General features: G+C 41.8%; 1 long non-coding RNA gene across 1 annotated transcript in view; it reads right to left on the reverse strand.

Annotated features, from left to right (window-relative positions):
- The window catches only part of LOC138301757 (uncharacterized), a 93,548-nt gene extending 82,038 nt beyond the window's left edge, over positions 1-11,510 (reverse strand). The window contains exon 1 of the long non-coding RNA XR_011205116.1: positions 11,246-11,510. This is a non-coding gene — a long non-coding RNA (uncharacterized lncRNA). The remainder of the gene's footprint in view (positions 1-11,245) is intronic.
- Between the last annotated feature and the right edge of the window lie 779 nt (positions 11,511-12,289).

Consider the following 12,289-nt stretch of genomic DNA (forward strand, 5'->3'; position numbering starts at 1 on the left):
GGGGTGACTTCCCTATGCCACAGGCAGTGTTTTGTGTGCATGACACCCTGAGGGGGTTGCCAAGTTGGCTTTGCCTTTTTCTCCTCACCAACACACACAATCTGCAATGGCAGTGTGCATGTGTTAGGTGAGAGGTCCTTAAGGGTGGCACAACACATGCTGCATCCATTAAGGACCTTCCCTGTTCACAGGGCCCTTGGTACCACTGGTACCTTTTACAAGGGTAAATTTTTAGTGAAAGAATACTGGTGCAGGGGCCTGGTTAGCAGGGTACCAGCACACTTTCAGTTAAGTCAGCATCAATATCAGGTAAAAAGTGTGTGGTGGGGGAGGCTGGAGGGGGTAAGGGTTAACTGCAACAAGGGCCATTTTCCTCTAATGGGTCTTCATCATGGAGGTTCATAGTTGATCTTCACAAGATTAACAAAACAGTGGTACCACCATTTCCTGTAGTTCCAAACATAGTGACCATCATATCCACTCTGACACTTTTGCATGATAGTTTAAAAAAAATACCTACTTATCTATCCCTGTGCATGAATATATTTTCCTTTTCTGTCACTAGGCACTCTTACTGTTTTCAAACAGCTCCTCAGGGCTACTGTGAGAACCATTCAAAATAAAATCAGGCACTTAAGGAATTGGATGCCTTCCAATGTCAGACATCAACCTTAATCCAACATACAATTTTTGTTGTTGCAAAAACTAGTGAAGAACAGTGCACAACATACTGTAAATGTAGTCAATTTCCTAGCTGCCAGGGGACACAAGGAGTCTACTGATAAAATACAATTTGTTCAACAAGAGGCTTCCTACTTGGGGCAACTTTTGTTGAAAGAGCAGAGACAATTGGACAGAGAGCGTATAAAAGCAATTTTGTCAGTACCACCTCCCAATAGACAAAAACAGGTGGGTACATTCCTAGGAATGGCTGGCTACTGGTCCTTGGATTCCACATTTATCACTATTGGCTCTTACCCACAAGGACACACCTGAGCCACTGCCTTGGACAGCAAACTATGAACATAGCTTCTTTGGCATTCAGCAAGCTCTCTGCGAATCTTTCTTTGGAGCTGCCTGACCATTCTAAAGACTTACACCTTTTCGTTAATGAGTCAGACGGGTGTGCTTTTGGGGTTCCCAAGCAGCAGGAAGATGAATACCAAAGACCATGCCCTTAGTGTTCTGCCACCTTGGATACAGTAGCCCAGGCTTTGCCATCTTGTATGGGAGTGATAGCAGGGGCAGCCCAATCCCTCCAGCAAGCAGAGGCACTAACAATGGGACACAGAGTACATCTATGTGTACCACATTCAGTAAATCTGATACTAAACAAAAGAAGAAGAACACAGCAACTTTACTACATCATGAGAGGGATGACACTAAGCTACTAGATGATCATGATTGTGTTTACAGAACGGAAGAACATATAAAGGGTAGTATAGCCATGCACGACAGACCTTTCCAGGATGCTGAAGAGGAGCTGTAAGTTGATGGGCCTAGAACAGACAATGGTACAAGGTCTGCAGCATCTGAGTTACCACATTACACAATGTTGTGGAAAGTTGTAGAATAGCATAACAATCAGCAAAGGCTGCTGAAATACTTGCACAGACTAGAAAATGTGAAACAGCAGCTTGTAAGATTGTCAACATCTACATAGACAGCGAGTATGCATTTAATGTTGCACACAGTTTTGGAACGCTATGTAAAGACAAGGTTTTCAATAGATCTTAAGGAGCAAAAATGCCAAGTTGTCAACTAATAATAAGGTTGCTGAATTCTTTAGCCTCCATGCTGAAGTGGCAATAGTGAAATTTAGGCACATAAGAAAGTAAATGACAAAGTCGGAAAAGGGAATGCTTTTGCAAACACGGTTGCTAAGGAGACAGCAAGAGACATTTCCAGCCTTATGTTTGTGACATAGGTACCTATGGAACAAATGACTATTGGTATGTCGTTGGACATTGGAAGGTGTACAGGAAATGCAAAAGGATACTACAGAGAAGGAACAACAACAATGGTCTGTGACTGGCACACATTTGAATGGGTGCTGTATGGACAAAGCAGGTACACACTACATGCTGCCAGACAAGGATCTCTACCCAATGACAATAAGCCCTGCGCATATCGGTAGAGATGGCTGCATTACTATTTTCGGCTAACAAGAACATTAGCAAATATGCCACAGAAGTGTGGCAAAGTTGTATGGTGTGTGTTCAGCATGATGTGGGAAAAACAGCTCCAGTACCTAATGGTCAATTTGTACAGCTACAGCCGCACTATGTTGAGACGCCAGCACTAAACAAATACAGGTACATTCTCATAGTAGTGTGTGTACTCAAAGTGGATAAAAGCATATCCAGTTAACATTAACAATGCAATGACAACAGCAAAGTGCTTGGTAAAAGACTTGATTCTGAAAATTTTGTATCCCAAAAGTAATTTGGATGGGCAATGGGCTGGCACTTCTCAAACAAGTAATGGAGCTAGTGTGCAAAGCTCTAGGGGTGAGTCAAAATTTCCATTGTGCCTAACACCCAGAAGCAGCAGGTGCAGTGGAAAGAAAAAAATGATGTGTTCAAGAAATAAAACAAAATGCAAAAATATGTCCAGAAACACAATTGACATGGATGGCCGCTTTGCCAACTCCAAATATGAGCATGAGAAACACCCCTGATGCAGGAACAAAATTGAGCCCCCACGAAATTTTAACTGGCAGACCGATGCCCGCCTGGAGGGTTCTAGAAAGAGAAATGACAGCTACTATATCAAGCAAACTAATTAGAGATTATTACCTTGCCGAAACATCTTTCTTCTAACAATCAGCAGGTGAAAACAGCCTTACCAGAAACACAGCAAGGAGCTGGACACAACTTCCAGCCTGGTGACTGGGTCCTGATAAGTAGTTTCAGGAGGTTCAACTGCCTCCAGCCCAGGAGGAAAGGACCAGAGCAAGTCATGCTGACTACGCAGACTGCTGTCAAATGCACCAACAACGAGAGCTGGATACATGCCAGTCATTTGGCGAGAGCCCCACCACAAGCAGCTTTGTCACAGTCATACATCACCATGACATAACAGCCTGTACTGAAGCCACAGCCCCTCTGCACTATCAACGGCAACAAGAATATGCCATACAACCTTCGGAGTGAGACTAGAAGAACAAGCAACTGGAGAATGCGAAGTCCCAACCCTGTCAACCCCGGAAATAACCATCTACTCTTGCAACTGGCAGGTCCATACCTGCTCAATAATGACGGCTGCCAGAATAAAGACAGTAACTATTGTGGAAAACGATGAACAGATACTGGGTGAGATATTGGACACATTAGGAATAAACAGACCAAGGTACAGGCCTAAATGTTACACATTTTCAACATTGACAAATTAACAGTAAAAGCTGCTAAAAATCCCTCTTGGTGGCTTAACCAAAGCTGTCAATACTCCAGGAGTACCCCTCAATCCCCTAGTTGGTATGTGCTAGCTAACCTCTGCCACCCTTTGTGATGGTAAAGAAAATGTACTCACCTCTTGACCCTTCCAATCCAGTTATCGACAGACAAGGAATGGCAGCCATTCTAGCAACCAAGAGACACTTGTCGAAGACAATGCGTGGTAAATGGTACTTTGTTACTGTGTTCATACTTTCGATTTGCTTAGCAGCATTTGGTGCACTGTTTATAGCAGTATTAACAGTAGGTGAGGGAAGAGAAACTTGTGAATGGTACTGAAAAAGAGGCAAAGAAGAATAGCCTTGGCTCAAGTAATAAGATGATCATGCCCATGTCTATGGGCAAAATGATTTTGAAAAATACTACATGAAACGCATATGGGTTCTTAATGTGACTGATTACTACATTTGTGGAAAGCTTCCTTATACCATTAAACACAAGCAGGCTTTCATCAATGTACTGTTAGCAGGGTAGGACTGTGGCACTGCACGACAAGAGAGTAATTTCTACCATGTATACTTTGATACCCTTACAATATTCCCTACAATGCAAAGTTTTACACATACTTCCCAGCAAATTATCTGAGAAATCCACCATCCCCCACAGAGCTAACCCATGAAGACATCATGTTTTATAACGAATACAGTATATTTAACTCTATAAAGAAGGATAGGATCACAACACTGGTCCTCCTGTGCCCAATGTGTACATACCCTAAGGAAGGATCATTGTGGTTGGCCTGGAGTGGCACTTATAATATGGGTTATAAGTGCCAATACTATATCCCTACAGCAGTATCACTGCAATAGGTATGCGCAGGAACTGTACCTGTATGTGGAAGGTCTGCCTATTACTGGCTTCCAACTGACTGGGGTGGGAGTTCATACTTAGCCTATTTAGTACCACAGGTCTCCCTCAGGAATAAGGAGTATGCCCAAAACAAGTACAAAGAGCAACAGCATTATACGTGGAGCAGTAGAGATGTGGAAAAAGCAGAATTCCTGGGACATACGCCAGGGCAAGTGGTTGGGGACATAAAGGGTTCGATGCCTTCCTGGGGTTCAAAAATAAACTCCAGGGAGATTAGGAAACTGGGCAGGTTACTATAAAAAACAGTGACTAATGACAATACTTCTGTCTTAACATGTCCCTAGAAATGCAGGCTATTAGACTATCTCTTCTGAATAGGATGGTTTTTAGACATACTGCTTGCAGAAAAGGACAGTGTGTTCAAGTCTGTGGGTCAGAGTGTAGCATGTACATTCCTGCTATGCCAAGCTAGGGGGCAAAACAATAAAACGTGAGAGAACTGACTGAAAACATTACTGGACCAAGCCACAGATGACCTGATTACAGGTGTATACTTTTTTTTGGTTGAGGGATGCCTAGCTGATAAGATTACATCAACCATCTCCAGAGGAAGGTCAAAGATGTTCAAATGTCGCCGCTCAATCTCCAATCATGAAGGTGGGCAAACAGATCGAGCCAAGGTTTGGCTAATTTTCAGAAGATATCTCACTTTACCTTGGCGTGAAACAGACACTTGTGATCACTAGGCACCACCCCCGGTATTCAATGATCCTACCAGGTGGTTCACCACCAAGAAGGTTACTTGGTGGTCCAGCCATTTCCAGAAGTGCAAGGCCTCTTGGCACATGGTTTGTGACCCACCAAGTCTGGTTTGTTGCAGCACCAAATTGAGGTGGTGCGGTCCGTGAGCACCTGTAGCAGCCTCCAATTTGTGGATGGAAGGAAGGCTTTCATTACCTAACAGATAGCCCTTACCTTCAAAAGGTTGATATGGCGCCGGAACACCACTGCTCTAATCGCAGCTTTCCCCAGAGCCACTCCAACCTGGGTGGAGATGAGAGTTGGGTCGGTCACTTACCCAATCGCATTCCAGTAACCACCACTACATATTTTTTGCAGTCTCTTCCGAAATCTGAACGTGGTCAGACAGGTCCCTGGGACTTCAGTTCTCACTGCAGAGCTTGCATGCGTCACCTGGCGTGCTTGACCAGCAAAATGCAGAATGCCAGCATTCTCAGCAGCCTCTGAGTCTACCTCACTGAAATCCCAGACGGAGGCTGAAATATCAAGCTCATAGCCTGAATGTTGTGGATTTTACAAAAACGAATTGTGTCCACAATGGCTCTCATGAAGGAGAGCCCAAGAAAGAGCCAGATCTCAATAGCCACTTTGGCCAAAACGGCTTGTGCTTCTCCTGACGCAAAACAGAAAAATGGTCTTCAGTCATGAGGGGATAGTGGAAAGTGTGGAAAGGAAGAGTAGAGCCCTTCCAAACAATTTACATGATCCACCTGTCAGATTCTATGGCCTGCCAATTCAGCAAGAATTGTTAAATCCAGCCTCCTACCAGGCGGTTGGGCTATATTAAGGGCACACTAACAGGTTTGGTGGGTGGGGCTGCAGGGGAGTAGTGGACTGGGCAACCCACTGATTTTGACCAAAGAAAAGTGGGCATCATGGCAGCAACCACCAAACTGCAGGCTGCTGTACTAGGGTTGAACTGGCTGGTGGTATGGAATACCTCTGCCATAGCCATGGACATGGACATAAAGGTAGGGTTGATGTGTTGGGTGGGGAAGATAGCCCCAGGGAGAGTGTCTTAGCTGCTGCTGGAGATCAGTGCTTATAGTTTTCTCAAAAGAAGGGTTCTAACCCCCTCACCGCATGGTTAGGGTTTTCTGTATTCCTAGTAATTTAATAGGTGAGCTGCCTTATCAGTGTGGTAGGTGGTGCCTTATTACCCAATGTGGTACTGAAAGATTTGGGGTTAGGTCACAAATATGGCTGGGTAGATTTAATAGCCAGCCACAGTCTGAAATTCCTCTAAATCCTGAGCAATACCGAAATGGAGGATGCGTGGTTGAAAGGCAATACTAAGATATCATCAATAAACACAGTTTGAAGAGACCCTTTCTCAGACGGTCCCACTATCTCCCTACACTTTGATTGTGGAAGCGATTCAAAGTACAGGGCGTGGAGAGGACACACAGCACACCCTGCCCAATCTCTCTCCTACTAGGATCCATAAGCAAGTCAGTGAATCTACTCTTGTATCAAGAAATTGTCTCTATAACTAGCCTCACAATATTCAGGGTCCTCTCTCCCAAAGCTCGACACCGTGGCTTATCAGGAATATTCAATCCACCATCTTGAAAGTTTGCTCCATTTCTCCACCTGGTGATCTGTGTCCAAAATATTTAAGAGCCACCACCTGTTGGTTTCTTATGAAGCCAGTCTATGAGGTGAGGCACAGCACTTACTAGTTGTGTTACTAAAACATTTTGTGACAATCTTCACACCTTTGAGAACTGCCTCAAAAACCTGCAGTTCTTTTCCCTGTTTACACATGAGGGAAAGGTAGGGATTTAACATGAAGGGTTGTAGATGCAAATAAAGTTTGGTCAGAAGCCCAAGTGAAGGATAGAATCCCTACGGAAAGGAGACATACAAAATTAGGCTAGGGCACCTTTGAGGGGTGTCACAGAGTTCCACTTTGAGAACTGGTTTCTCTAGCAACTCTTTTGGGCAGGTGTCACTGTACATGTGTGCCCCCATGCAATAACCTGTACTCCTTCAATCTGCAAGTTGTGTCTCATCTCCATCATTTCCGAATGCCTCTAAAATATGAAGGGCTTGCCAGACTCAATTTTGAAGTCAACAGTACAAGCTGTTAAAATGCTGAGAACTCCAAGATCTGTCCTTTTATCACAGCTTTGGCAACTGGACCCTTTATGAGGCCCTCATTAAGCCTTCATAAACCCTATGGTGGCTTATTTTTCTTGCCCCAGAACAATTTACACAACACTGGAGCATGGGCAGACACAGATAACCCCATGTTGTGCTACATTCTCAGGCTTTGATCATTAAGCATTATATCTAATCTCATGTAGGCTTTGGGAGGTCAAAAAAAGTCTGAAAAACGAATCCTGTCAAAGAGAAGGGCTCTAAAAGCATTTACAAAGCCAATATCCCCAATCCATGTATTCCCCTCATTCGTCAAGATCCATCCTGTTTATCCCTTCCAAAACAAGTTGACAGACTTCTGCAATCAATGAATTGGTTGAAAATCCTAGGTTTTCATATGGGAGTAGAGATAAAGCCGGCTTCATGCCCCATATCTGGAGCACAGTTGGCAACTAAATCATTATCCTTCCCACACCCCCACCCCTAATGTTCGGATACCCTTGATTTCAAAGGGTAGGAAAGCCTGCATGAGCAGGAAATGGACACCCACCCTCTTCTCTTGTAAACCCTGCACAAATATAAAACTGGGGAAATAACTAGACCTACTCCTTCATATGCTTTCTTGTTGCAGGCGAGTCTCTCATAAGAAATAAAATATCCCTTTCTCAGAGAGGGCAAGATAATCACCCTTTTAAAGGGAACATTGGGACTCAGACATTAACGAATATTTAACCTCTGACACAAACAATTTTACAGTCAAGCTGACCATGGATGTTAGGCCCTCATTTGTCTGATAAGGTTAATGTCTTGCACAGTTGGTGCTGCCATTGAGATTACTGACCTTCTCATGAGAGTTTCACCTGTAGAGTCCACACCAGTCCACGTTTTTTCTCCTTCTGACTTCACCAGTCCCCCTGGTGTGGCAATATTCCTTTTTGGTTCCAGAGCATTAAGCCCCAGGAGTCCACTCTGTTAGGTGCTGTGTCACTCAGCAACTATCAGGTTATTGACAAGTCAGTTTTGCTCTAAGGCCCCCCAGAATGCATTAGCAAGCATCTAAAGCTTCTATTTTGCCCACCAGAAGGGTTGGAGGATGCCCCAGATCTGGATCCTCTTTGCTATAGTGTGCCACTGTTGTGTGTCAAAACGAGGCTCAGAATAAAGGGCTCCTAACTTGACCAGTTCAAGCTGGGAGACTCAGACTCACTGCTACCCTGCCTCCAGCACCAAAATAACAGAAGCAGTCATAGATATACCCATACTTTTTCCATGGATTGATATTCAACTGGCTGATTTCCCTCTCAATTAAGCTCAGCACTTTAAGGTTTGTGGCAGCTTTTAGGTCAATCTGCCAGTTTAACACCTGTTTAATAGTGTAGTGACCTACTAGCTCTTCTGTGTTTAACAGTCAGCATACCATTCTGAAGGGCACAGTACTGCAGCATCCTCAGTCAAACCAACAGGGATCTGCACCATGGAATCCTTCAAGAACATCACTTGCTCTTGTAATGTTGCCTTGGGAACTGCCTGCTTCTAGTTTTTGATCGTGGCCAGCAGTTTCATGTCCCCTCACAGCACCAGAACGCATCTGCTGTCCTAACGCCCCTGCAGTTGGTCAACATTTACTACTCCAAACTGATGTGCATTCTCCTGAAAAGCACAGGAGAATGCTCAGTTAACTGTGAATAGCAGAAAGGCCAGATTGGAGAACAAAGGAAATGCAAAATCTTAACAGCTGTCTTGGTTCTAAAAAAATATTTTAGAGCTAAAAGGAAAAGCATTTGCGTTAGTCTGGCAATCAGAGAAGAGAATAGAGTGTGAGGAAGGACAGGTTCCTTTTTTTTTTTTGTAGTAAATTACTAGCTCTTAGAGGGCAGGAGAATTCAGTCTAATAAAAATACACAAGAGAACTCTCTTTGGATAGTAAAAAAAAAAATCCTGTCATTCTCTGGGTACACCTGAATGCTTAGGAGAGGTAAGTCTCACCTTTCAAGTAGTAGGCATCACTCTTCCGGGAGAATTAATGGATAATAAACTTGAGTTGGGATGATATGAATGTGACGGGGGACAAAACCAGTTTAAATACCTCTAAATGATCATCTGGATTTCAACAACCCAACTGTTAAAGGTTGGTGACCCAAGATAATTGGAAGTATATTTACAAGGCATCTCTCCTAAACTGGAATAGGACACTAAGGGGTACAATGTACTTAGTGATGTCGCAGAAAGCTAGAGGACTCCATTGGATGGCAGTTGCGTAAATACTTGCAGGTGCTGGAAATAAGGGACTGATGACAAATTTCTATGAACATACAATACATTGTTAAAATCGGCATCACTTAAAGAAACCTGTTCAACTCTTTCCAGGATCTACTAGACCCCAAAGAAAATTGCATAAATGTCAACATTTTCATCAGTTTTGAATGTAGATAACTTAATTATGTTTTAGATCTGTCACACTTTTTAAGTCAACTGTGAGCACTTGCTTTCCCTCTACATTGAGGCTAAATACAGAGGTGTCAAAACGGTTTTCTTTGTTACAGTAAATCCGATGAATGAAAATGAACAAAAACTTTAGCTGGTATTAGCTATAAAAAGGAATTTGAGTAAAAAAAAAAAAAAAAAGGAAACAAATTAGAAAACGGTTATAAACTCAAGGCCAAAAAGAAACAATGGCTGCAATTAGTTAAGATGTAAACTAGACACTTTGTCAAACGGTAGTGCTCAGACTTATAGGATTTTTGAGAATTGGTTAGGAGAGTGAGGATTTGTTTGCTTGGTCTAATGATTACTTACCTCCTGAAACAAGTGGACTGTAAAGTCCACAACTTTCCACCCCCTCTTTTTTTTTTTTTTTTTTTTAAATGAGGATGTGAAAGAATGTTAATGAGGTTGCTAGACAAAGGCGAATAGTTTAGAGTATCTTGCCTTATTTTTTTAAATGGCATATGTAGGAAGCATAGGGCTAGAAAAAAAAGAACTATATTTGGACTAATTACATATAACGGATAGCTACAGAACATGAATGATGTTCCTTAACATTTTAGGATAAACCTGTGGTTTTCTTATTATAAAACCGTTGACAAGAATAGATATGCAAACTCCATCTATATTAATCTCCATTTTCCTAAATGCATATAAGTAAAGTTGCACATGCCAACAAAAAAAAACTATTTTAACAAGTAAGACAAATAAAACATTCTTATAAAGATACTTTCACACCTGCATAACCCCAACAATTGTTTCAGTGCCCTAAAACAATGAGAAGGAAATGACTAAATTGAGGCATGAAACTATAACTGAAAAGATAAAAAATATAGTGATATGCTCTGCTGCACTTGTAGACTACCAGAACATTACAGTAGTTGATACCTGTGGGTCTTCAACAGTTTCTTGAATAGACAGTCTTGCTCAGTGTTTTTATTTTTATATATATTTCTACTCCTAAAACACAGCAGGAGTCACCTCGTCTTAAATGCTGCCGGAACATATCTACAGAGTAAGTTGCCCATGGTACACAGTAGACTGACTCACATAAAAGGGCACCAATAAACATGTTTTGCTCCACGAAAAACTGTAGGCAAATTTGAGGTTGCTGTGTTGATTAAATTTGTACTGTCTGCACCATACTGCTCTTAAAAGTCACTCAACAACCCATTTTCTTAGTATATAAAAAGGCAATGAGGAAGAGAACTAGAAGAATATCTTAGGAAACATGCTTCAGAAGTTACGTTTAAAAGAAAATCTACATTTAAGTACCAAAAAGGGCATTTTGGTTTTAGTTAAACTGGGCTGCAGGTAAATGCATACGCCTAAAACCGATATCCCCAAAGTCTCTGAAGGATTTTATTGCAACAATGTGTCTGCAGCTCCTATGCAGAACTCGGCATCCAGTCATTTTGTAATAGCCTACACTATTAACTGAATAGTGTAAGTTTATTATGTTTTCCCTACAGTGTAGCCTATTGGCAAAATAAATACAGTGCCTCTAACTCAGTAAACGGTCCATAAAAAGAGTAAACTAATACTAGAGATTGTTTTTCGCATTTAAATACTACGCTGTGTAATAGATTAACCTTGTGCATGGGCCTCCTCCAAGGTGGTATTTTCTTCCTGTGGTGCCACTTCTTCATCTGCAGAAAGATGTATGCCGTCCACTGAAGCTTTATCTTCTTCTGTGTAGTTTGCCTCTTTGTAGCTTTTGTTATTCGATGCAACTTCGGTTACTACTGCTACAGCTTCAACTGTAGTAGTTTCTTCAATCAGCTCACTCACCTCAGGAGTTTCAAAGATCTCAGCATCCTCCTCACCTTTTATGGAATTTATTTAACAATACAAAAAAGCATGGAGCTAGTCATGCAGAGCAAACACAAACCATTAACCCATTTCTCTTATACCTTATTTTCCTAGTGAATCGACTGTCGCTCTGAAGTATACCACATATTTAATTACATAAAATAAAGGCCATGAGGGACAAATGGGGGTGGCTCTGCATTGCCCCTCACTTTGCTGTGCCCTCGAAGTTTATCATTAGTATTACACTAGTTATATTTGAATAGGTGTATAGTAAGTAGTGAGATCTAAGTGTGAATGTACAGCAGCACAAGAATGATTTGCTGTGCTCTTTAGATGTGGAGGCAATAAGTAGAATTTGCACAGCCTTAGCATGTATACATGGTCAGCTCAACAACCTTATTTGCTGTGCATAGGAAACAGTGATGGAGCTATAACCAAACAAATTTTTGCTCAAGGTAAAAAATGTGGTTTACTTCAAAATGACTTACGTTATTAGTGAGAAATCTAGTTCAAAGCAAGCGATTACCACACAGATTACAAACAAATGCACTAAAGGAAAAACTTAAGGATAAACAGCATGTTGTGTTCTCATTGTGCTGGTGATTAAATCACATTAACTTTCCACACTTTAGTGCACCTTTGTTTTCTAGTTAATTAATACTAGAACTCAAACTGAAAACGTTACATAGGGTGCAAGCATATTACCAATAATGAAGAAAAATCAGCATCTAAACTGTACATATTGTTATTGCTTATCTGCAAGACATGTTTTAAATCCATGTTAGAGGATTTCTAACCAATAAAGAATTGCTCCTTGAACGCTT

This window comes from Pleurodeles waltl, chromosome 1_2, assembly GCF_031143425.1.
Source record: "Pleurodeles waltl isolate 20211129_DDA chromosome 1_2, aPleWal1.hap1.20221129, whole genome shotgun sequence".
Taxonomy (NCBI): Eukaryota; Metazoa; Chordata; class Amphibia; order Caudata; family Salamandridae; genus Pleurodeles; species Pleurodeles waltl.